Raw genomic sequence first — 25,328 nt, 5'->3', positions numbered from 1 at the left:
GGAGAAGCAGACTCCCTCCACTGAGCAGGGAGCCTTATCCGGGGCTCCGTCCTAGGACCCTGAGATCATGGCTGAGCTGAAGGCAGATGTTTAATTGTCTGAGCCACCCAGGTGCCCCGGTACTGTTATTCTCTCTTTTTATTTTTTTTTTTAGATTTTATTTATTTGACAGAGAGAGAGAGATCACAAGTAGGCAGAGAAGCAGGCAGGGAGAGAGGGGGAAGCAGGCTCCCTGGTGAGCAGAGCGCTTGGGGCTCCATTCCAGGACCCTGAGGCTGAAGGCAGAGGCTTAACCCACTGAGCCACCCAGGCGCCCCTAGTACTGTCATTCGTATTAATCTTGTATGTCACCATAATTCTTCTTTAAAAAGCTTGTACCCATTTACAGTATATTAGTGATAGAGGAATATCCTTGTTTCCCCATATTCTCCCACCAATTTTAATTAGTTCTGATTATTTTTTGTTTGCTGATTCATGGGATATAAAAGAATACCTCATGGAATTTTTTCTTTCAAAAATTAGCCATGCTAAATGTTTTTCACATGTTGGTTTATGTTTTGATTTTATTTTATTTATTTCTTTTTCGGTGAATGAGTCCTCTGTTCAGATGTTTTGACCATTAGGTTTCGATTTCTTGGTTCCCCACTAGGCATTGTATAAGCTTAAAAATTATCCTCTGATGTTTTCAGTTTACTCCCATCCACATTTTGGAAGGACTTCCTGTTTCTTTTTAATTCCTGTGCTTTCTGTCGTTGTTCCTCTCTAGGCTCTGTTCTGTGACCATCCCGCCTCTGTAGTTGAGAAATATGCTTATAATAGGCCCCCCAAAACACATTTATATCCGATAAGTTTACTACAGTGTAATCATGGTTGGGTTACTTAATTTCTTCATGTTAGTACTTTCCATTATAAATGGAGTTTCGAGAAATGAATATGATTTATTCACCAAAATTTTGGTGTGCCTGCGAAGTGCCCTGCATGAAGGTGTGTAAGAACCGCTTGGCTCCCGTTAGACTGTCCGCAAGTGCGGTAGTTCCATGTGTGGCCTAAGCTTCACTAGCAGCGGTCCGGGAGGGGGCACGATGGGGGGAACCACGGGTGTTTCCAAGTCCCAGGTCTAGCCGCTTCCTCAGTCTGTGGCCTCAGTCAGCCACTCACTGGCTTGCACCTCACATCGCCTGCTTGTAGACGGTGGTGCGGCTTCTCGTGTGAGGTCGTTAGGAGGTTCAGATGAGAACGCGCGTGAATACACTTGATAAAGTGGAGACTGTGCCGTTTTTAAAACCAAACTTTCCTTTCACCTTTCTTTGCAGATACATATTGTATCTTATAACCACTTTATTGAGACATAACACACACATACAGTTCACACGCTTCAGCATACTGTTGATTTTTTTAGTATATCACAATGTGTGTAGCTATCATCACTACAGTCCTGCCCCGACTATTTTCAGTACTTGAAGAAGAAACCCCATACTTTTTATTTAAGAAATATTGATCCCAGGGTGGCTCAGTGGGTTAAGCCTCTGCCTTCTGCTCCGGTCATGGTCTCAGGGTCCTGGGATCAAGGCCCGCATAGGGCTCTGCTCAGCAGGGAGCCTGCTTCCCGCTTCTGCCTGTCTCTCTGCCTACTTGTGATCGCTCTCTGTCAAATAAATAAATAAGATCTTGAAAAATAAATATTAATCCCTCGTCTGACGTGGTTTAGGGCTGGCCTGGGAGACCTTGAGATGACCACATTGATCGGCAAAGAAACCCCATGCTTGTCAGCAGTCCCTTCCATTTCTCTCCCATCCCCTTAGCCCCTGCGACCACTGATCTACTTTTGTCTCTACCGGTTGGTCTGTTCTGGACATTTCACATAAATGGAATCATAGAATAGATATTGGTCTTTTGTGTCCAGCCTGTTTCCTTTGGCTGCGCTTTCAAAGTTCATGTGTGTTGTAGCCTGTACCGTTACTTTTGATTTTTGTTTTGCGAAGTATTATTCTGTTGTATGGAAATACCACCTTATATTAGTTCGTGAATCAGTTGATGAATATTTGAGTGTTTCTACTTTTTGACTGATGAATAATGTTTCTGTGGACATTTTGTGTACAATTTTCTGTGGACACACACTTTTCGTTTCTCTTGGGTATATACCTTGGAGCAGACTTGCTGGGATTATAGGGTCATTCTGTGTTTAAGAGAAAACTTTGGAAAAACTGCAGATATAATCTCCACTGTGACTGTATCGTTGTACACTCCCGGCACTGTGTGACAATGTCAGTTTTTCCACAGCTGTGTCAACTCTTGTTACTGTGTGTCTTGGTTGTAGCCATGTTAGTGTGGGTGTTTGGTGGCAGTTCATGGTTCTGACTTGAATTTCCCTGATGAATGATGACACGGAGTGTTTTTTTAGTGTGCCTGTTAGCCATTTGTCGATCTTCTTTGGAAATGTGTCTTTTGGAATTATTTGCCAATTTTTAAGTTGGTTGCTTGGCTTCTTGTTACTGAGTTGTGTTTCCCATATATTATAAGTCCTTACTGGATGTACGACTCGGCACATCCTTTCTTCCATTCTAGATTGTCTTTGCATGTTCTTTGTAGTGTCATTGAAGCGCAGACGTTTTTACTGCGATGAAGCCCGGTTTATCTATTTTTTCTTTTGTTTCTTACATTTTTGGTATCATTTAAGAAGGCTTTTCCCAATCTAATGTCACAAAAATTTGCTCGTATTTTCTCTAAGAGTTTTCTTTACATCATTTTAAAGACTTTTTTAGAGCGTTTTAAGGTCACAACAAAACTGAGGGAGGAGGTCAGGGATTTCCCATATACGTCTGCCCCCCCCCCCCCCAGTACTACACACTGCCTCTCCCATTTGTCAGCATCGCAGAGTAGTACCTTTGTTACAACTGATGATCTCATTTACTCAGAAGTCTGTAGTTTACATTACGGGCTCTCGGTGTCGCACATTCTGTTTGGTTAAATGAATGCATGGCATGTATCCATTATTATGGATCATACAGAGTGTTTTCACTGCCCTTAAAATCCTCTGCTCATTCTCCCTGGTCCTGCAGCCACTAAACTTTTAACTGTCTCGTGCTTTTGCCTTTTCCAGAATGTCCCGTGGTTGGAATCACAGTCTGTAACCTTTTTAGATTAGCTTCTTTCTCTTAGTAATATACATTTAATGTTCCTCCATGAATTTTCATGGCTCGCTACCTCATTCTTCTATTTATTTGTCAGAGAGAGAGCACAAGCAGGGGGAATGGCAGGCAGAGGGAGAAACAGGCTCTTCGCTGAGCAAGGAGCCCGATGTAGGACTCGATCCCAGGACCCTGGGATCAGGACCTGAGAACCAAGACAGACCCTTAACTTGCTGAGCCACCCAGGTGTCCCGTCCTTCTTTTTAGTACCAATAATTTCCTGTTGTCTGGATGGACCACAGTTTTTTTAATCCACTCACCTATTGAAGGACATCTTGGTTGCTTCCGAGTTTTGGGGATTATGGATAAATTTGCTATAAACATTTGTGTGCATGCTTTTGTGTAGACATAAGTTTTCACCTCCTTTGGATAAATACTAAGGAACACAATTGCTAGGCGATACGGTATTGTAGTTTTGTAAGAAACTGCCGTATTGTCTTCCAAAGCGGCTGCACCATCTTGCACCCCCACGAGCACTGAGCGAGGGTTCCTGGTGCTCCGCAGAGTCACCAGCATTTGGGTTTGGGCTGATCTAATAGGCATGTGGTATGTCTCACTGTTGTTTTAATTTGCATTTCCCTCATGACTGGGTAACGTGGAGCATCTTTTTAGATGATAATATCATTTTTAATGACTGTATTTCTTTTTTTTGTTTTTGTTTATAAGATTTTATTATTTGAGAGGGAATGGGCGAGAGAGAGCACAGGTTGGGGAAGAGGCAGAGGGAGGAGCAGAGTGGAACCCTCCACAGGGCTCAACCCCAGGACCCTGGGATCATGACCCGAGCTGAAGGCAGACGCTTAACTGACTGAGCCACCCAGGCCCCTAATGACTGTATTTTGTTGGATGGATAAAAGAACCGTGGTGCAGATTAAATCATTGTTATTTATTAGTGGGTGTTCAGGTGCGGAGTGTTTGTGAATGACCTGGCTTATCTGTCCTATGATAGTCCCCACAGTGTCCTGTGTTCTCTATATTTAGACATTTCTTTTTCTTGTTGTTTTAAAAGTTTTGGACATTGTTATATATAAGACTATTTGCTCAGGATAAACACCTTAGGAAAAAGTCATAGAATTTGACTAATTGGGTCAAAGAATGTGAAGAATTCAACACCTTTTGAGATCTCGGATCAGAACAATTATGCAAGCTTATACTTTAACAGAAGTTCCAGCCAGTTTCTTATTAATAGATTTAAAAATCTTTCCATTTATTTGAGAGAGAGAGCAAAGAGAGAGCGTGAACAAGGAGAAGGAGAGGAAGAAGCAGGTTCCCAGCTGAGCACGGAGGCTGACTGCTAGATATGACTTGAGCCAAAGGCAGACGCTTAACTGACTGAGCCACCCAGGTGCCCCTAAAACTCTTTTTTATTCAGGGAAAATTTTAACATTCACAAACAAGCACAGAATCGTGTAATGACCCTTCATTTATGGAGCTCGACTCAACCACGTACTGGAGGACACTGCCGTCTCGCTCCCACCCCCGTTCTCTTCTCTCTGTATTGTTACTAGTTTGAAACTCTGTTGAGTTATAACAGAAATACAGAAAAGACTCAGACTGTAAAAAGTTTCATGAGCTGAAATCCACCCGGATACCCCCCTTTGTCTGCTTCCCTTTCATACCCTCCCAGTATCTTGAACATCTACCTGAACTGCTGAGTTTGCCCAGTTTGTTCCTGAAATAGGTGGGCTCTTAGAGGATGTTAGCTTGTGTGAGTTCTTTCTCTCCACATCATGCGTGGGATTATCCGTCCTCGAGTGCAGTTGTCTGGTCCTGTCGCCGTGTGCAACTTTGTTGTATGAGGTTACTCTGTGGGTGTGGAAAAGGCAGTTTGCGGCTGTCACAAATAGGGCTGATTTGAAATGTGGTTTTTTGGTGGACATACGTATGTATCGCTGTTGGGAATATATCTGCGAGTAAAATCGCTAGATCCTAGAGGCAGGCACTCACTTGGTTTTGGAAACTGGCTGTGCGTCCTGAAGTCGTTCCACCAGCAGAGCGTTGGACTTCGCTCGCTCCGTGTGGTCTCCGGTCGCTTGTGTTTCCCATCCTTTTCGTCGAAGCCGCACTCCCAGCTGCGTAGCGGTACCTTATGATGGTTTTAACTTGCGCTAGTGAAGTCAAGCACTGTTTCAGGCTTTTTTATTTTTATTTCTTTTCAGATTTTCTTTATTTATGTGACAGAGACACAGTGAGAGAACACAAGCAGGGGGAGTGGGAGAGGGAGAAGCAGTCTTCCCGCCGAGCAGGGAGCCCGATGTGGGGCTCGATCCCAGGACCCTGAGATCATGACCAGAGCCAAAGGCGACGCTTAACGACTGAGTCACCCAGGTGCCCCCTTTTCATTTTTTTATTGGTCATTTGGGTACCCTTTTTCCCTTTTTTCTGAAGAGTATATTTTAAAGTCTTCCGTTCTTTTTTCTATTGTGTGACTTATTTTTCTATCCTGTTAGCTCTCTGTTGTTGCATAACGAATTATCCCTAAACATGTAGTGGTTTGTAACAACAAAAACCCTTTTCTACCGCAGCTTCTGTGGGAGGCCTTCTCGGAAGGGTTGACTGCAGTGGGAGGACCCTTCCCAAGGCGGCTCACATGCACGGCAGCTTAGTCCTGGCTGCTGGTGGCAGGCCACAGTTCCTTTTCCTGTGGGCCTTTGTTGGGGATCCTCCACGTCCTGTCCTCAGGATGTATTTTCAAACATGACGCTTGGTAAGATTTCTTTCATTTTGGATATGAGGTTTTCAGGAGCTCTAAGTGTGCTGAATGTCTCCACCTGCTCCGTGGGTTTCCATTGTGGTGTTTGAAGAGAAGTCGTTAGGAATGCAGTCTAGTGTAGTACTTTCCCCTTTCTGGTTAGCTCTTCCCATATTACTTCTAAGGAAATCCCAAAATAATTATTTTGTTCTGTACGAATGTCAGTATACACACACACAGTCTTTTCAGAGATTAACTTCTGTTGTTGTTTAACCATGACGTAACCACAAAACTCTTGTATCTTAAAAACGACAAAACCCACACAGCACTTGCTTAGTATTATCCAGTACCCAATCAGAGTGAAATTTCCAATTCTCTCAAATATTACAACTTTTTGGTACAGTTTTCTATAAAAGAATCGATAGATTCCCCACTCATCACTCTTTTCCCCTCTTGCGCTCTGTCTTTGGAAGACCTGGGTTGTTTCGTGGTGTCCCACTGTTTTCCCTGTCCTGTTAGCAGGTAGCTGTACATTTCTCAGTGGGAGGGGTAAACTGTGTCGTCCTCTCACTGCTCTTGTTTCTTTGGTTACGATCTGTGTCGAGGCTGAATGAAGACCTGTATTGAAATTTTTCAAGGGCTTCCAGCCTAAATCATACTGAAATTCATTCAGGTTAGAGCTGTTTTATATTTAAAATGTAATGGTTATTTTGGAGTGTGCATTCTGCTCCTTCACTATCTGTGTTCACGAGGTCATGTGAGAGTGCATTTTCTGGGTGTGCCGTGGAGTGACCACATGCTGACTGCACGCCTTGTCATCTTGAGCGTCTGTCACACCCTTTCGGGTTGTTAATTAATGTTGCGGGGCGTCCCGAAACGAGGTCCAGCTCTCATTATGTAGACTTTCCGTGTTTATTCTGTACTTGCTTTTTCTCTTTGTACTGTCCACTAACTTTCCTTCTCTTGTGACTGATTTTTTTGAGTTGTAATGACCAACGTTCTAAGAGTTGATGAGTCAGAATCTTAAGTTATTTTTAGGCAAATTTGAATTTCCAGTCTTCCCCAGTCTCCGTCTTTCTCTTCTGACCGAAATTTTGGCCGTGAGAAATGAAAGAAATGAACGGCAGTGTGATTAGAATGAACATTAAAGAAGGTTATTTAAGATGCATGTGTGTCTACAGTTTAAACATAGAAAACTTTCTTCATACCAGATGTATTGTAAAAGTGTCATCCAGCTTTGAGAAAGAATTACATTTTTAGTGTTTTGGGTTTTTTTTTTTTAAGATTTTATTTATTTACTTGACAGAGAGAGAGAGAGATCACAAGTAGGCAGAGAGAGGGGGAAGCAGGCTCCCCACCGAGCAGAGAATCGGATGTGGGGCTCGATCCCAGGACCCTGAGATCATGACCCGAGCTGAAGGCAGAGGCTTCACCCACTGAGCCACCCAGGCGCCCCTCGTGTTTTGTTTTTACGTGAGCACATGCTGATGATGCTGATTCTTGATCGTAATTCATTCAGCAGTTATGTCGGTGCCAGCCCCATGCCAGGCCCAGCACTTTCCATGCTTTAGTCGTATGTGGTTAAAACAGATGGTCAAAGGGGCACCTGGGTGGTTCAGTTGGTTAAGCGTCCGACTCCCGATCTCAGCTCAGGTCTTGATCTGAGCATCCTGAATGAGATCTCAAGCCCATGTTGGGTGTGGAGACTACTTAAAAAAAAAAAAAGGCCATGGTGCTGGTGCTCTCGGTGAAACGCCCAGGATAGTGTCTCAATAAGGGGTATAATCAGGCTACATACGTAATCTTAAATTTTTCTACATGTCATCAATATAAAAATTACTACTTTTTGAAAAGACCATTTAATAGAGAGCAGGCACGTGCAAGTGGGTTTGTGGGGGTGGCAGGCCAAGGGAGAGAATCCTCAAGCTGGATTCCTGCCAAGCGTAGATCCCGTTGCGGGGTTTGATCCTGCCACCCTGAGATCATGACCTGAGCCGCAATCAAGAGTCGGACGCCCAGCTGGTGAACCACTCAGGTGTGCTATACAAATTTTAGTGAGTTTTTCACTTCTGTTATTTTCACTTCTGCTTTTTGTACTAAGCCTTTGAAATCAAGTGTGTATTTTCCACTTAACGGCACACGTCAGTTCGAATTATCTACATTTCAAGTGCTCAGAAGCCTTATGTGGCTGCTGTAGTGGACCAAATCGATCAGAATTATTGTCATCATAGCTCACATGGAGTAGCAGGGGACACTGACTAGGAACCCAAGTAAACAGTGACTTAGAGGGCAAGAGGAGACACACAGAGATGAGCTCGGAAGATGTTTCTGCTCTCTGGGTGGTGGCAGAAAATGCAGGAGGGGAGACACTCAGGTGGAACTGGACGAATTGCATTGGGAGGGAAAGGAAGAGCCAGGGCAGTTTCTAAGCTCCATCTTCCACAACTGGGGTGCGCCTTTTCTGAGACCGGGAGCAGTTGGTTGGTGGTCAGTGTTGGTGTTTGATGGACGGAGAAAAGCCTTGTTTTGGAGATACTCAATTTGATGCGCTTGTGGCACATTCAAGGGGAAAGGTCTGCTAGCAGTTGGGTGCCTGTGTTTGAAGTGCAGAGATGGTCTTTTGGTTTTATAAATTTGTATCTCAACTGTATTTATAGAGGGTTTTTTTTTTTTTTTAATTTATTTGACAGACAGAGATCACAAGTAGGCAGAGAGGCAGGCAGAGAGAGAGAGGGAGCAGGGTAGAAGCAGGCTCCCCGCTAAGCAGAGAGCCCGATGCGGGACTTGATCCCAGGACCCTGGGATCATGACCCGAGCCGAAGGCAGCGGCTTAACACACTGAGCCACCCAGGCGCCCTAGAGGTTTTTTTTTAAGATTTTATTTATTTATTTGACAGAGAGAGAGATCACAAGTAGGCAGAGCAGCAGGCAGAGAAGGGGGGGGAGGGAAGCAGGCTCCCCACTGAGCAGAGAGCCCAATGTGGGGCTCGATCCCAGGACCCTGAGATCATGACCTGAGCCGAAGGCAGAGGCTTAACCCACTGAGCCACCCAGGAGCCCCTATAGAGCTATTTTTTTTTTTTTAAGATTTTATTTATTTATTTAACAGACAGAGATCACAAGTAGGTGGGGGGAAGCAGGCTCCCTGCTGAGCAGAGAGCCCGATGTGGGGCTCGATTCCAGGACCCTGGGATCATGACCTGAGCCGAAGGCAGAGGCTTTAACCCACTGAGCCACCCAGTTGCCCCTGGAGCTATTTTTAAGACCCACTGAAATGGTTCCATTTATTCAACAGAAGTTTCTTTTATTAAGTCTCCTGGGTTTGTTTCTGTTGCTGGGGCAGTAGCGTGAATGAAACAAGTGTGAGTTGACACCCCAGCCAATGTGGTCAGCTCTGCAGATTGTACTAGGTAGTACACAGTCTGAACCCTGCATCAGCCTCTACCTTAATTGGGGTGCAGTAGGGGAGAAAGGAGAGGAGGAAACCTCCAGTGGAGGAGACTAAAGTAGCCAGTGAGGAAACAGGGGCCTATGATACCAAAGAAGCCAAGTGAGAAGAATGTTCTAATAAGGAGGGTCTGCTGGTCAGCTGTATTAAAAGCTGCTGAGTGTGAGGGTAAGATGAGGACAGAAAGAGTTCCATCTGGCTTTGGCCCCATCTGGAGGTCACTGGTGACTTGAAAGAGCAGTTTCAGTTGAGTGGTGCAGATAGACACCAGATTGGAATGAGTTGAAGAGGGAATGCTTTCAGACAAAGGGCTCATTTTCTTACTTTGAAATAACCACTACAAATCATTGAGAAGACCAGCCCAGTAGAAAAATGGACAAAGGATATAAATGATAGTCGGCAGAAAAGTGAAGTGTTAAATGGCTCTCACACCCGGGAACAGAGCTCAGAAGAGAAAACCTTTAAGGACATGGGTGTGGAGCAGCGTTTCCTTGTTGCTTGTGGGAGTCTGGGTAGGTACAGCCTCCATAGAGAGCCATTTGTCTGCCAGTATGTTCTTTTTTTTTTCTTTTTTTAAGATATTATTTATTTATTTGACAGACAGATCACAAGTAGGCAGAGAGACAGGCAGAGAGAGAGATGAAGGGAAGCAGGCTCCCTGCTGAGCAGAGAGCCTGATGCGGGCCTCAATCCCAGGACCCTGGGATCATGACCTGAGCTGAAGACAGAGGCTCTAACCCACTGAGCCACTCAGGCGCCCCCTGCCAGAATGTTCTAATTAGAAATGCACACTTGATCCGGCAGTTCCGCTCCAAGGAAATCTGGCATTTGTTTGTAAGGGTAAAAAATGAAAACTAACTGGTCATCAGTGGAGGCCTAGTTAAATCAGCTGTAATGCAAAGGAAAGTCTGTGTCAGGTAAAACATTTCATTCTGCAAGAAAGCTGAATTTGTTTTTGTTTTTTTCCTACCATGCTGTAAATCAGTCAAACTCTCTGAAAATGATTTTCTCTGTGTTTAAAGATGGACAAAAGTGTTAGGTCTGGTATGGGCCCCAGAAGGTATTTGTAATGTGTCTTTGAATAACTATGTTAAGCTTTTCATTCTGCCTTGATCTTCTGCCTCTTAACACATTTCACATAAGTTGTTAATCTAAATTCCGTTCTCTGGATACCTGTTAGGATTCTTTTCCAAGGACCCTGTCCTGTTTTATATATGTACCCCTGGGAAAGGTGGGTGTGGTGTCTGTCACAAGCTTTGGGAATGAATTCACCCTCCAGTTTACAGCACCCGAAAATAACCACAGCTGCGGTCAAAGGGCATTGTACTTGTACTTGGTGTGGGTCATTGACAAAGCAAGCACATGATAATGTTTGAGAGCCCTGAATGTAGCAGTGGGGATTACACAGTCCGATGGAGGAGGAAGGCTTTCTTGGAGGAAAGAGATGGTACAAACCTTTGTGATCTCTGTGTTCCACTGACCTCCCTGCGCTTTGTCCTTCTTTCGAGACTGTGTTCACATGCGGACTGAAAGCAAAAATGGAGGGCGCCTGGGAGGCTCATTTGTTAACCCTCTGCCTTCAGTTCAGGTCATGATGCCGGGGTCTTGGGATCGAGCCCTACATCGGGCTCCCTGCGATGGGAAGCCTGCTTCTCCCTCTCTGGCTTCCCCTGCTTGTGTTCCTTCTCTCACTGTCTCTCTCTCTCTGTCAAATAAATAAATAAAATCTTAAAAAAAAAAATAAAGCAAAATGAAAACCAGGCACACCTGAAGAGACAAATCAGTTTCCTAGCAGAATACGTGGATATTGCACGGGACTCTATACTGTAAGATCTTGGTTAAATTTACTTAATTTCTTAAGAGTTTGAGACTGTGGTTATTCATCGATATCTTTTTCTTCATCTCTCTGAGTATCCTGGTTTCACTTGTATTTTATGTTCCAAGAAATTTAGAATTTGAAGCATGTTAAGTGGTAGTGCAATAATTAAGTGGTAATTTAATCTAATCCTCTCATTTTACAGATAAGAGAATGAGTTTAGAGAGATGAAAGTTTAGAGAGAGGAATTAATTACTTGCTCAGAGGTTGACTAAACCGAATCGGTGTTCTCTTGAAGTCTTCGCCCTCAAGCTAGGTGGTGTGCAGGGGGCCGTGTGGCAGCGTGCCTCCTCTGGTGGAAGTAAAACTGCTGTAATTTTGAGGGAGGTGTGGTTGTCATTACGGTGCCACAGTTCTAATGAAGATGGTTCATATGCCACCTAAATTGTTCACAGTCACAGAGACAATCTAGCTGAACTTTTTTTCTTTTTAACATTTATTTTGTTGTTGTTGAGCAAGTTGCCCGGAGATGAGAACTTACTCATGTGAGATTATAGACCATAAAGATTTATTCTGTACTTCAAATCTAAGGTGAGTCAGAGCAGTGATGTCCGGCAGAGCTTTGTATAATACTCGTTATCCATCCTCAGTGTGGCTATTTAAATTAAAACAAAATTGAAAATTTGGTTTCTTATTGTTACAAGCCACATTCCACGTACTTAATAGCTATGTGTGACTGGAAGCTACTGTATTGGACAGCACAGTTCTGGGGCACTTACCTTTTTTTTTTTTAAGTAGGCTCCACCCCCAGCCTGGAGCCCAGAGCGGGACTTGAACTCAAGACCCTGAGATCAAGATACGAGCTGAGATTAAGCATCAGATGCTTAATTGGACTGAGCCATCCAGGCGCCTTGCACTTAACCTTTTGTTTTGAGAACTGCAGAAGCATCATGGTAGAAACCAAGACTTATGAGTAGGATTAGAATGGCCAACTAGAAATTAGGCTTGTGTTCAAAGCTAGGAGGAGAAATGTACTCTTGGAGCTCTTGGCAGGGTTACAGCTGGTTGTGGCATGGGCCTTTTCTTGGTTCATACTAAGTTCATTCTTTAGGAAAGTAATCAAGAACCTTTTTGAAGATCTTTTCGTTATTATTTCTTCTGTCTCTTGTTTTGCCAGTGAAAATCCCATTCTTGGGTTGAGTTTTCAGTGGACAAATTCTTTCACTTTCAGGGTGCTTAGCCCACTTTTCAGTCTCTGAACTTTTCTTTCATTTACTAATCACTTGGTTACCAGGGTTCCCTACAGAAAGTTTTGATGTCTTTCTTGCAGTTATACTCTGGATTATGGAAATTTCAGCTTTGGCCTCAAATGTAACTTGATCGTTTATCATGGCTGAGCCAGTTAAACACAGCCGGCCGCTGGGGTCGCGCGCTCTTCGCACCACTGCTCTGCGTCTCCGCACACCGCTCTGACAGGCCGAGTTGGTTCTCTGGGCTCTACTTTGGGTGCTGATTTACTAATTTATAACTTGGCTTCATTTTAATAGCAAGTTAGATTGGGTTGGCTTCATGCATGACTGCAGTGATTTAGGTGCCCATTAGGGCGCATAGCCAGACGATGGTGTACTCCAGTCAGGGGCCAAAGTTTTTACCTAAAGTACTTTTCATGTATGATTTTTGTTTTTAAAAAGTGGTACTATGGATTTACCTTGGATGCTTTATACTTTAATAAAGTCTTTTTTTTTTTTTTGCATTCTTGGTATAGTTTTTTTTTTTTTTTTTTTAAAGATTATTTGTCAGAGAGAGCGCGCGCAGGCACAAGAGAGCACGCCAAGCAGGGGGAGGAAGTAGCAGGCTCCCTGCTGCTCAAGGAACCTGGTGTACTTGATCCCAGGGTCCTGGGATCATGGCCTGAGCTGAGGCAGACGCTTAACCAACTGAACCACCCAGGTGTCCCGGTATAGTGATTTTTTTTTTCCGGTATAGTGATTTTTGATTAACGATTTAGAAGTCTTGGCGTTCTTGCCATGGCTTGTATTAAAATGATTGGTGTTTCTGAAGTCAGCTGAGTTATGTGTGTGGGTATGTGTATTTAAATATAAATATTTACATGCAAATATGTGTTTAAATTTTTGTTGAAAGATGCCCTGAAGTCATCCAAAGTATTTATTTTTTTTCCTCCCAATTAAGAGTTATTTGTGCGCTCATTTTGGATAATCTTTGTATTCAAATTTTTGTGGACTTTATAAATTACTGCTTACAGTGTGCTAGGCGATGAGGATAAAATGGTGAATAAGACGTCAGAGAGATGGATTGATTTCCCATCTCTTTATAGTCCATCTCTTTGGACGTGGATGTTTGGGAGAACATGAATGAGTACGCTTGCAGAAACGGGGTCAGGATCTGTGTTAAATGCTGCTCTGATTGAGGGGTCTACCTGCGGGCTTCCTGATGTTAGAAGTAGAGTTCCTTGCTTTTATGTGTTCAGGCTTTGGGCTGTATCACCTGTTTGTAATTGAGAAGATGTTTATTGTTCGTGCTTGGTGTGTGATACAGGAGAACATGCTTTCTTGCATGTTCTGTAAGAGCTATGGCTTCCTCTTGTGGATTTGCCTCAGTGAGGAATAAGTATCTTGGAATCTACATTACAGCACAGAGAGATTTTCATTGCCTTTTTTCCTAAGGTGAGTTAAAAAAACAACATCACCTAGTTCACATAAGGTTTATGTGGAGTAAGTTCTTTCTTACTATCTTCAACAATAAAATGGGAATTAATACCTACGAGGACTGAAAGCTCTTGTATAACTAGCACAAAGGATTTGTAAGGGTAGATGTTCATTCTTGCTGTTCTCAAATTCTTTGACTAAGCAAGTGCATATTCAGATACTGTGGAGTTGAGAATCTGTTTTTTCACTGTTTTGGGCTAACCAGTCCTCATTTCTGACGGATATTTTTATAGTCACATTGTTCTTGCATTTTCCTTATTGACCAAGCTTGGTCAGAGTATTGAAAGTGGAGATGCTTTGTGATAGGGTTGGGTTGTATGGCTATTGAAGAAAATGTAACTCCTTTAAGGAATTGTTGGCAAAAATAAATATAAAAGTGTGTAAAAATATAAAACATAAAAATGTGTAAAAAAATTAAAAAATATAAAACTCTTTTTAAAATTTCGATTTCCTTTTTTGAAGGGGCCCCACTGGATCCATTTCCTCGGAGGGAATAATCTAATGATGCCAACTCTCGCAGGCTGAACGTTTGTGTCCCCCTCAAGATTTGTCATGTTGAAAAGGAATCTCCACACCTCATCAGTGTGGCGGTGTTGGTGGGGATGACCTTTGGGAGGTGATGAGACCATGAGGCTGGCACCTTTGTGAATGGGATATAAAAGAGACCCTAGAGATTTGCTGTCCCCTTCCTGTCCCGTGAGTACACAGCAGAAAGACAGTTGTCGGTGAACTAGGAAGCAGGTCCTTGCCACACACTGAATCTGCAAATGCTGTGATCTTGGACTTTTCCAGTCTCTAGAACTGTGAGAAATTTCTCTTGTTTACAAGCCGCCGGCACAGTATTCTGTTACAGTGGCCTGAATGGACTGGGACCTCACCTGCTAGAGTTCACGTGACATTATTGACTAGCAGATCCCCGCTTTTCCTCCTTTAGCTCCACACGCCATGCTGGCTCTCCCGCTCTTGTAATACTCTGCTCTCTGGCCAGGCCCTTCTCTTATTACGTGAAATTCAGGGTTTCCTACAAGTTAACTACCTGGGGAGGGCCCCCCCTTTTGAGGGAAGCACCGTTCCTCATCCTCATGGATTCCGCCATCATCTGTATTTTTTTTTTTAAAGATTTTATTTATTTATTTGACAGAGAGAGATCACAAGTAGACAGAGAGGCAGGCAGAGAGAGAGAGAGAGGGAAGTAGGCTCGCTGCTGAGCAGAGAGCCCGATGCGGGACTCGATCCCAGGACCCTGAGATCATGACCTGAGCCGAAGGCAGCGGCTTAACCCACTGAGCCACCCAGGCGCCCCTCATCTGTATGTTTTAACTTGCAAAGGAAAAACGTCTCTTAGGCGTACTTGGCTTTTTCCCCCATGGTCTCGTGTCACGCTTGTTTGCATACTGTCGGTATTAAATTCTTTCCAGGCTGGGATCAGGAACTCTTATCTTCATTCCCTAAACAGTGCAGGTCTCACTCCTCCCTCACCGTCAGCAGCCGCTCTGTACCCCGGGGCTTTAAGCACCCCCCCATTTTACTCCTCTCCCCATTTATTTCACCCAGTCCTGCTTACTTTCTGTGATTTCATCAACTCATGCCTGTAGCCACTGGCACTGATTTTAAGGCCTAGATTACTTTGTTTTTATGTTAGAGTCGTAAATTACTGAGCAGGAAGACTCTTTAGAGTGAAGTAGCCTAACTCTATGTCATCGATGAGGAAATAGCTGGGCACTCAGGCTGGAGGACTCGGGTCCGAGCTAGTGCGTTGCTGTTGCGGCCGTCTGGTCTCAACGCGTAATTCCTTTACCCAGTTGAGCATTCTTCTCAAGAGTTTCTTAAAGAAATCTTTCTGTCAGAGTGTTTCCCATTTATACTTAAGAGTAAGCTGGTTCTAGCAGGTAGGCTGGTATAAACAGCCTCCCTTAGCGCCCCCATCCTCTTTTCCCAAAGGTTCCTGTAATTCTTTTAACTCTGTTAGCCAGTTAAATAATACATATATTTACCTCCCTGTATGTGAAGAGCGTGTGTTTTTTTTTTAAAGATATTTATTTATTTGAGAGAGAGAGAGAGCTGAGAAGTGGGAGGGGCAGAGGGAGACGCAGACTCCCCACAGAGCAGGGAGCCGGATTTGGGACTGGATCCCGGGACTCCAGGATCATGACCTGAGCCATCTAACCAACTGAGCCCCCAGGCCTCCCTGAAGAGCGTGTTTGAAGAGTTCGTGCTTGAAGAGTTCGTGCGTGCTTGCGTGCTCATTATTTATTTATTTGTTTGTGTATTTGAAGTTTCAAGCGTATCTACTGATTTCCTGTTGTGAAAAGATGTAGAAGGTAGGGATTAGCTCTCTGTTCTCCCCTCTCACATTCTCACTTCCCCATCCTTCCAAGATAATTTCACTGCAGTTGCGGTTAAATCAATATTTAGTTTTATCATTATGACCCTGTATGCTATTTATATGTTAAGTGGTGAATTACAGATACTTTTCCTAAACAACTTGATTTTCCCTGGAAGTATATTACTTTTCACAGAAATTTTATGTATTTGTTGGAGTCATCTCTAGACCCAACGTGGGGCTCGAACTCTCACCCTGAGATCAGGCGTCACAGGTTCCCCTGACTGAGCCAGCTATGTGCCTGCCCCATCACTTTAAAAAAAACATTAACCACTTTAGCCTCAGACTTCCAGCGAGTTACATGTCTAGGTATTCTGGTGTTCTCTCAGCCTTATCTTTTGAAGAATTCTTTCCCCGCTCCAGTCTGGCCTGTTGGCCTTCCCTGGTGGGAGCATGGTTGTCTCCTTGGATCCCAGGGGTTCTTCTTGCCTCTCTTCTGTTCCCTTGTTCTCTGTTGTGTGCTTTGCAGTTCTCCCTCTGTGGCAGTGCAGCGCAGCCTCTCTCCGCAGCGTCTTCTCTGAAGAAGTTGCGTAGGAGGTAAACCTTTCCTCCAGTTTGTACTTTTCTGTTTGTTTTGCCCTTGACTTTTTATGATAGTGGCTTTCCTAAGATACCTGGTGATCTTTGGTTTTCCTTCATATTTAAAAGTCAGGGATATGTACCCACAGCACATAGAGTTGAATTGTATGAAATTAACATCTCTCCCAGCTTTCTCTGCTGTGCGTGGACGTCCTTGGCTCTTAGATCTTCATTTCTACATCACATTCTCCACTGAAAGAACTGGGGCTCTTTGGAGAAATGGATGATTTCAGAGCTGGGGCAGAGAATGTTCAGGATGAATCTGGAGCATGTTTTTATGCCAGGAAATAAGGAAGTGCTCAAAAAGTATGAAAAGCACTGGGAGTCTGCTTGAAGGGACTGTCGCTAGCCGAATGTGGGACAGCTTGAGCATCAGAGTAGATAATGGTATTAATAAGAATCTGAGTCCATACTGTTAAGGAATTAAAGGATGAGTGGGAAGAAAGTGGGCATACCTTACTAAAATTAGAATGTCATCTAATGGAGGAAGGAACTGTAGACTTACACACAAAAAAATCACTTTATAACCATCAGAGAACATTTGATTCAAAGATTGTCAGTGGGTAGTAAAACTACCGAGTGAATGTTTTAAAAAACATAATCTCAAAATATCTTCCCATAGGTTATTTACTCATTGATTAATTACTCAGGGAAAAAAGTTATTTTATGGTGGAGAAACACAGCACATACCATCTTAACCTGGTGATCAGAACGCTCACCAGTAATAGGACACATGCTGTCCTCTTAATGTTACAGTCTAGGAACAACGAAACCTCATTTATTCCTACCAGAAATGCATACCCAGTATTCCTCAAAAATGTCAGTGCAATGAAAGACAAAGAAATGATGCAGAACTTTTTTAGATAGAAGGAAATAAAGGAGATAGGGCATAGGATCCTGAATGAAGGTGAGGGAGGAGTGCCACGAAGGACATTACAGAACATTTGGCAGAATTGGAATACGAAGTATTTAATCCAACAAGTGCTGTGTTAAATCCTGACTTTGATAGGTGTGCTGTGGCTGTGTGAATTAGTGTCCTTGTTTTTAGGACATATGCACTGGACTGTTTGGCAGAAAGGTCAGTGATCTGCAGTAGCTCTCACAGCGTTTGGGGTGTTGGTGGAGAGGGGGGTACCCAGGCCAAAGTGACACAGTGATTTGTTGCGAGCTGAGGGGAGGCCCAGTGGGAGCTTCTTGTATTACTCTTGTAGCTGCTGAGCAAAGTTGTGATGAAAAGTTTCTTTTTTTAAATACTAGTTTTTCGTAGTGGTAGATGAGAGACTCCTGTCATGGGAGGGGCTCCTTGGCTCTGAATTTTCCAGCACGGTGACTAGCAGTGCTCCTTTGGTTGGGAAGTCCCCGGGGTCAGTATTTTCAGGTTCTTTTTCCTAAAGGTCATTTAGCTCACTCTAAAGACATTCCTGTCTTCTGCCTGGCCGGGAACTCAGAGCTCCCGGTAGGAGAGTCCGTCTGGAGCTGGGCGGGCAGCGGGGTGTGCCTGTCTCAGCGCTTACCCTGCAGTCACACAGCCCCTCCGTTGGGGTGGCAGGCTGTCCCCAGCTGTGCTGGCCGGGCCCTCCCAGTGCGCTTTCACCAGAAGCGGGCCTGGCATGGGCTGGGCCGGCTCAGGGCGAGAGAATGGGGATACTAAGGAGCTGAGCGTCAGTGAGTAACTTTTCCAGCCAGTTCTCCTTTGCTCCCTTGTAGCCCCTCCAGTTTGTTGCCTTCTCCTGTCCTTGTGGACTACGTCTTTAAAAACAAGGCAAAACACCCGAGTAGTCTTTTCACTGTAGACCTGGAGGTTTTCAGGGGGTATTCGGTATACACTGACTCAGGAGTCCCACTACTGCACTTGGACACTGTTGCATTCTGTGTTCCTTTGTTTGTTCTTGTTTCTTATATTCTCACACTTTAGAATTACCGTATTTTTCACAATCGGTATTGTAGGTCCCACTCTTTTCCCTTGGTAGTCTAAATGAATAAAGTACGAGCAATTACACAGAGTCCCTGCTCCAGCAAAGTGGATTAAGTCTCGGCACACTTGTTACTGTGTGATAAGCGGCCAGATTCATAACGCTATGAGCACATTTGATAACTTTCTTCTTTTGGCTTCGCTGGATGGGAGTGTGCGGCATGGTGAGGCAGGCAGGTTGCTCCAACTCTGCTGGGAGCCTGTGACCTACCTATAAGTGGGGGCAGTGGGTGGTCTTGGCTATTAGAAGAAGCAATTCCAGATTGTCCCTGACGGTCCTCCAACCACTCAACTTTAAATGCCGAATTTTGTGTATGTGCGAGCATGTGAATGTGCTTTTTGAGGAGCAGGTAAAGTCGTCAGATTCTTAAAAGGCTCTGGAACCCTGAGCGCACAGAACAGTTGGGATGGGGCTAAAGTTACCTACAGCATCTAGTGATGTACTTTTTGCCATGACATGTCAACCCAGTCGTGTCTGAGGACCGTAGTATCACACAGTGGTGGCACATGGTCTCTTGTAATTTAAAGCAAAAATTGAGGGGCGCCTGGGTGGCTCAGTGGGTTAAGCCGCTGCCTTCGGCTCAGGTCATGATCTCAGGGTCCTGGGATCGAGCCCCGCATCAGGCTCTCTGCTCCACAGGGAGCCTGCTTCCTCCTCTCTCTCTGCCTGCCTCTCTGCCTACTTGTGATCTCTCTCTGTCAAATAAATAAATAAAAATCTTAAAAAAAATAAAAAAAAAAAAAAGCAAAAATTGAGATGACCAATTACGTTTTCTAAATGTATGTTCAGAAAGCATTTGACTGGTAAAGTGTTTAGAATTAAATAATCTTTTCTTGACCTGGGTTTGTTACTGTTTTGGTTGGTTCATTTTATTGTTTTAACAAGTAGTCAGCAGTCAGCATTGTTTCTATTTATTACCTTATTTGTTGGAAAACATTGACTTGAGCGTGGTGAGTTTTGTGGAAGAAACGCATCCCATATGCAGCATATGTTCTGAGATGCATCGTAGGCTGCATTCTTGCAGGATTTTTAATTAGCTCTTGTCTGTAGTTCGGGGTTTTGTTGTTGTTGCTTTCAGTGCAGTGTTATCAGTGAAGTGCCTTGAAGATGCCCTTTCATGTGCAGCGTTTGATTAATTAACATTAGAGACAATTTATTGTATTTTATTTTATAGATCGGGAGAGGGAGCCCATAGCAGGGGGAGGGGCAGACGGAGAGGGAGAAGCAGACTGCCCACTGAGCAGGGAGCTCCACAGGAGGCTCAGTCCCAGGACCCTGGGATCATGACCCAAGCCGAAGGCAGCCGCTTAACCCAGTGAGCCACACAGGCGTCCGTAGAGACAAAGTTTAGCTGTCGTTAGTACTTCAGTGACCTCAATATTCTGCTTATATTTCCTGGTGAAATTTATGGTGTTTAGAGGTATTACATGGAACTACTCGGCTACTTTTAAAATTTGGTTTAGGGCGCCTGGGTGGCTCAGTGGGTTAAACCGCTGCCTTCGGCTCAGGTCATGATCTCAGGGTCCTGGGATCGAGTCCCACATCGGGCTCTCTGCTCTCTGCTCGGCAGGGAGCCTGCTTCCCTCTCTCTTTCTGCCTGCCTCTCTGCCTACTTGTGATCTCTCTCTCTCTCTCGCTGTCAAATAAATAAATAAAAATCTAAAAAAAAAAAAAAATTTTTGTTTAGCATTTTAAAGTGTGGTGCCAGGACGCCTGGGTGGCTCAGTTGGTTGAGTGGCTGCCTTTGGCTCAGGTCATGATCCTGGTGTCCTGGGGATCGAGTCCCGCATCGGGCTCCTTGCTCAGCAGGGAGCCTGCTTCTCCCTCTGCCTCTGCCTGCCACTCTGTCTGCCTGTGCTCACTCACTCTCTCTGACAAATAAATAAAATCTTTAAAAAAAAAGTAAAGTTTGGTGTCATTACAGTCAGCCCTTTCTTGATTAAGAATATCATTGATGGGGCATCTGGGTGGCTCAGTGGGTTAAGCCTCTGCCTTTGGCTCAGGCCATGATCCTGGGGTCCTGGGATCGAGTCCCGCATCGGGCTCTCTGCTCAGCGGGGAGCCTGCTTCCCTTTCTCTCTCTGCCTGCCTCTCTGCCTGCTTGTGATCTCTTTCGGTGTCAAATAAGTAAATAAAATCTTCTAAAAAATAGAATATCATTCATATTTTTATAAGATAAAGATAAGAACATGTATGTTTTTCTTACTTGTTCAGTGATAATGCCATTATGATGTCTCTATTTCTGGGTTATTGTTTAGTGTAGGATAAAAGCTGAGATAGAGGGATGACAGTGCTGACTAGAACTTTCCAATTTTCTGAGGTGCATTCTATGTGAAATCAGGACCCTCAACCAGTATCTTTTTTTTTTAAAGATTTTTTTTATTTATTTATTTGACAGAGAGAGAGGTCACAAGTAGGCAGAGAGGCAGGCAGAGAGAGAGGAGGAAGCAGGCTCCCTGCGGAGCAGAGAGCCCGATGCGGGGCTCGATCCCAGGACCCTGAGATCATGACCTAAGCCGAAGGCAGCGGCTTAATCCACTGAGCCACCCAGGCGCCCCCTTCAACCAGTATCTTTAATGACTGCTGTCATCAGACCAAAACCGCATGCCGTGAACATATGCTCTTTTTTCCTTACAGGAGAGCTGCTGTTTCCCTTCCACATCCCCCTTCACTCCGGCTGATCTGCTAATGCAGTGAATTGGAAGACACCTGGTACCAGGATAACCTGTAATGGGCAAGGAGCCACAGAGAAGAAAACATTTCTTTTAATTTTTAAACTTGGTTGAAAGGTAAGACCATTAAGATGATCAGGAGTTTCCTTCATAGTTGCCTCAAGGAAAGCAGTGTTCTGTTGGAGACCCTGGGGTCTAGGTCGACCAGGGCTAGACCAGGCAGCGTGTGGTTCCGGGGCCCTGTGGTATTTTTAGGAAGTTCAGTAGCAGCCTCCGCAGTTGGCTCTGGCTCGTTTTGGAATCTGCAGCACCCGATCCGGGGGGTTCCTCTTTTCCTTGGGGCGCTTGATCTGGGTGCTGAGGATAAGCCCGGCCTGGCAAGCGGAGGGAGCCGGTGGAGAGAGACTGCTCGTGGGGACTCCGCTGCTGCTTCTAGGCTCCCTGCAAGTGTGTGCACAGGCGCGTGCGCGGGATCGAGCCGGAGGTTGCTTTGTTTCCTCGGCCGCCGGCCGCAGGCCACCGCCGGCGTTTAGCCAGCCTTGGGACTCCTCTCAGGTCCTCGCTGCTCTCCTTTGAGACCTCTTCACTGAAACTTTCTGTTAGAGACCAGAGGTTGACTTCGCGTATTTGACAGTTGGCCCTGCAGAAAGTGGCCATGGTGCTGGTGCTCTCAGTGAAGGGCTCAGTACAGCATCTCAGGAGGTGAACAGGACACATTTTTAATCCATCTTCATCTGCTCCATTGTGTCTTGAGCAGACAGTGGGCATGAACCGCTTAATGGTGTGCGGTTCAGGCTTCCTTATCTCGGCAGACACTCTAGTTACGCGCTGTAGCAGGTTCCTGCTTCTCCTGGCAGGGTAGTTCTCCCGTCGGTCCCGCAGGAATGACTCTCCTCCACCTTGCGGCCTCCCTTCGGGCTTCCAGTGAAGCTCCACCTCCTGGGCCAGATAGTCAGGATTCTTTTATAGATCTTCTGACTTCTCCAGCGTTTTCTCTGTATTAGTCTGTAAAAATCTCGAGGGGGAAAATTCTTCCCCAAGTATTCATTCATCTCTTGGCACCTTGTCTGGTAAGGCTTTGTTGTTGTTGTTGTTGTCGTTTCGGTTTTTGGTCCTGCCATTGTTCCTTCTCTTTCTCTGTCAGGGCTACCTTCTAGCCCTATGGGTAAAGCCTCTTCTGTTTCCCACCTGCCTGGCTGTGTGGAGAAGTCAGCCCAAGTTGAGGGTTTAGGTGTGAGAAGGTCAAGACCATGTGCTTAGAACTGTGGTCTGACCATCAGGACCGCTAACCGCAAAGAAGGAGGTTTGTGATGCACTTTTGCCTTTTTCATCAGCGGCTTCAGAACCGGGGGTGATGGCAAGAGGAGGCCCTAGTTTCAGGGCCCACAGAGACCTCGAGCTTGAATTCAGCTGGTTATTTTACAGGTTGGACATCTGTTTTACGTTTTTTTTAAACTGTTCTCTGCAAATTGTAAGTTACTCCTTTTCTGTTGTGACTCTAGAGTTCAAAAAATGATTTATTTTTATTTTTTAAAGATCTTATGTAGTTATTTGACAGATCACAAGTAGGCAGAGAGGCAGGCAGAGAGAGAGGGGGAAGCAGGCTCCCCGCTGAGCAGAGAGCCCGATAAGGGGCTTGATCCCAGGACCCTGAGATCATGACCTGAGCAGAAGGCAGAGGCTTAACCCACTGAGCCACCCAGGTGCCCCTATTTTTATTTTTATAAATTTTTAAAGATTTTTATTTATTTATTTGTCAGAGAAAGAGTGAGAGAGCACAAGCAGAGGGAGCAGCAGAGGGAGCAGCAGGCTTCCCACTGAACAAGGAACCCGGTTCATGACCTGAGCCAAAGGCAGACGCTGAGTGGCTGAGCCACCAGCCACCCAGCTGACTCTCCAAGAATGATTTCTAAAGCTGTTCGATAATACCACTCATAGCCTGTAAAAATTGAGATATAATTAACATATGACGTGAGTTTCAGGCAGACAACGTAGTGAATTCGATATTTGTATTTATTTTGAAATGATCATCACAGTAGGTCAAGTCAATGTTCAGCATCACTAGTTAACATTTTTTTTCTTGTAATGAGAACCTTTTTTTTTGTTTGTTTGTTTTAAAGAGGGCGGTGGGAAGAGATAAAGGGAGAGGGAGAGAGAGAATCTTAAGTAGTCTCCATGCCCATTATGGAGCCTAACAAGAGGGCTTGATGTCATAACCCTGAGATCATGACCTGAGCCAAAATCAAGAAGCAGGGTAGCATCCAACTCTTGGTTTCGGCTTGGGTCATGCTCTAGGGGTTGTGGGATCAGACCCTGTATGGGGCTCTGTGCTCAGTGGGAGGTCTGCTTGGGATTCTCCTTCTCCTTCTCCCTCTGTCCCACCCTCTACCACCCCGCTCACGCACATGTCAGCACACGCACTCTCTCTCAAATAAATAAATGAAATCTTAAAAAGTAAAACAAAAAACAAAAGAGTCAGATGCTTACCTGGCTGAGCTATCCAGGCTCCCCTATAATGGGAACTTTTAAGATCTCTTGTAGCAGCTTTCAAATATATAATTCAGTATTATTAACCACAGTCACAGTGCTGTACATTGCATTTTTCTTTCTTTCTTTTTCTTTTTTTAAAAGATTTTATTTATTTATTTGAGAGAGAGAGCGAGAGTACCATCAGGGGCAACAGCAGAAGCAGAAGCAGGCTCCACGCTGAGCAGGGAGCCCGGCTTGGAGCTCAGTCCCAGGACCCCGGGATCTGACCTGAGCTAAAGGCAGACACTTTTTTTTTTTTTTTTTTAAAGATTTTATTTATTCATTTGACAGAGAGAGAGATCACAAGTAGGCAGAGAGGCAGGCAGAGAGAGAGGAAGGGAAGCAGGCTCCCTGCGGAGCAGAGAGCCCGATGCGGGGCTCGATCCCAGGACCCTGAGATCATGACCTGAGCCCAAGGCAGCGGCTTAATCCACTGAGCCACCCAGGCACCCCTAAAGGCAGACACTTAAGCAACAAGCCACCCAGGTGCCCCCGTACATTACATTTCATGCCTTATTTTATGACTTGAATTCTGTACCTTTTTACCCCCTTCACCCATTTTGTCCACCTCCCATCTTAGGATTTTATTATTGTTATGTGCATTTGATTCCTCTTTTACTAGGCCTCAGCTCTCTTTCTACTTATTTTGTCAGACCTTTCTGTATTGTTCCAGTTCCTCTGTGGCCACTCTTTTGTGAACTCTTAGCATATCTCATTAAATTATTTTAGGATTATTTTTTCTCTTTGAGTAGATTTAAGTATTCCAGGAACAAGGAGTTTTGACTTCTCCTTTCTATCTCCCCTTGCCCAAGATTTTATTTCTTTATTTGACAGAGAGAGAGAGAGAGAGAGAGAGTACAAGCAGGGGGAACAGCAAGCAGAGGGAGAGGGAGAAGCTGGCTCCCTGTAGAGCAGGGAGCCCAACATGGGACTCAATCTCAGGACCCTGGGGTCATGACCTGAGCTAAAGGCAGATGCTTTACTGACTGAGCCACCCAGGCGCCCCCTACTTTATATCTTTAGTATTTTTTGCATACTAGGTATCAGTTGTTTAGTGGTAGGGCTAAAATTTCAGAAACATTTCTCAGGATAACAGTTTTAGGACTTTCTCCCTTTCTTTCTCTCTCTTTTTAAATTTTATTTTGTTTTTTTTTTGCTGACAAAGACTCTTAGCTGTGGCAAACTGTGAAACCGTTCCTTACCATTAGCTGTATTCTTTCTGTTTTTTTTTTTTTCTTTCTTTCTTTTTTTTATTTTTTCATTTCCTCTGCTTGTCAGATGCTGTCTGATGCCAGGTGAACTCTTCTGTTAAGAAGTTACCC

General features: G+C 44.5%; 1 protein-coding gene across 16 annotated transcripts in view; it reads left to right on the top strand.

Moving 5' to 3' along the window:
* The window catches only part of PPP6R3 (protein phosphatase 6 regulatory subunit 3), a 140,087-nt gene that overhangs the window by 25,201 nt on the left and 89,558 nt on the right, over nucleotides 1-25,328 (top strand). For 14 of the 16 annotated variants that reach the window (XM_046014883.1, XM_046014899.1, XM_046014898.1 and 11 more), the window contains one exon: nucleotides 21,443-21,594. The gene's annotated coding sequence lies outside the window, so the exon portion shown is untranslated. Of the gene's footprint in view, nucleotides 1-5,456; nucleotides 5,517-5,754; nucleotides 5,896-21,442; nucleotides 21,595-25,328 lie in introns of those variants that run through there. The other 2 variants (XM_046014884.1, XM_046014885.1) reach the window with 2 other exon arrangements.

The sequence above is a fragment of the Meles meles genome, chromosome 8, assembly GCF_922984935.1.
Source record: "Meles meles chromosome 8, mMelMel3.1 paternal haplotype, whole genome shotgun sequence".
Lineage (NCBI taxonomy): Eukaryota > Metazoa > Chordata > Mammalia > Carnivora > Mustelidae > Meles > Meles meles.
This window is presented reverse-complemented; position numbering and strand designations above follow the sequence as displayed.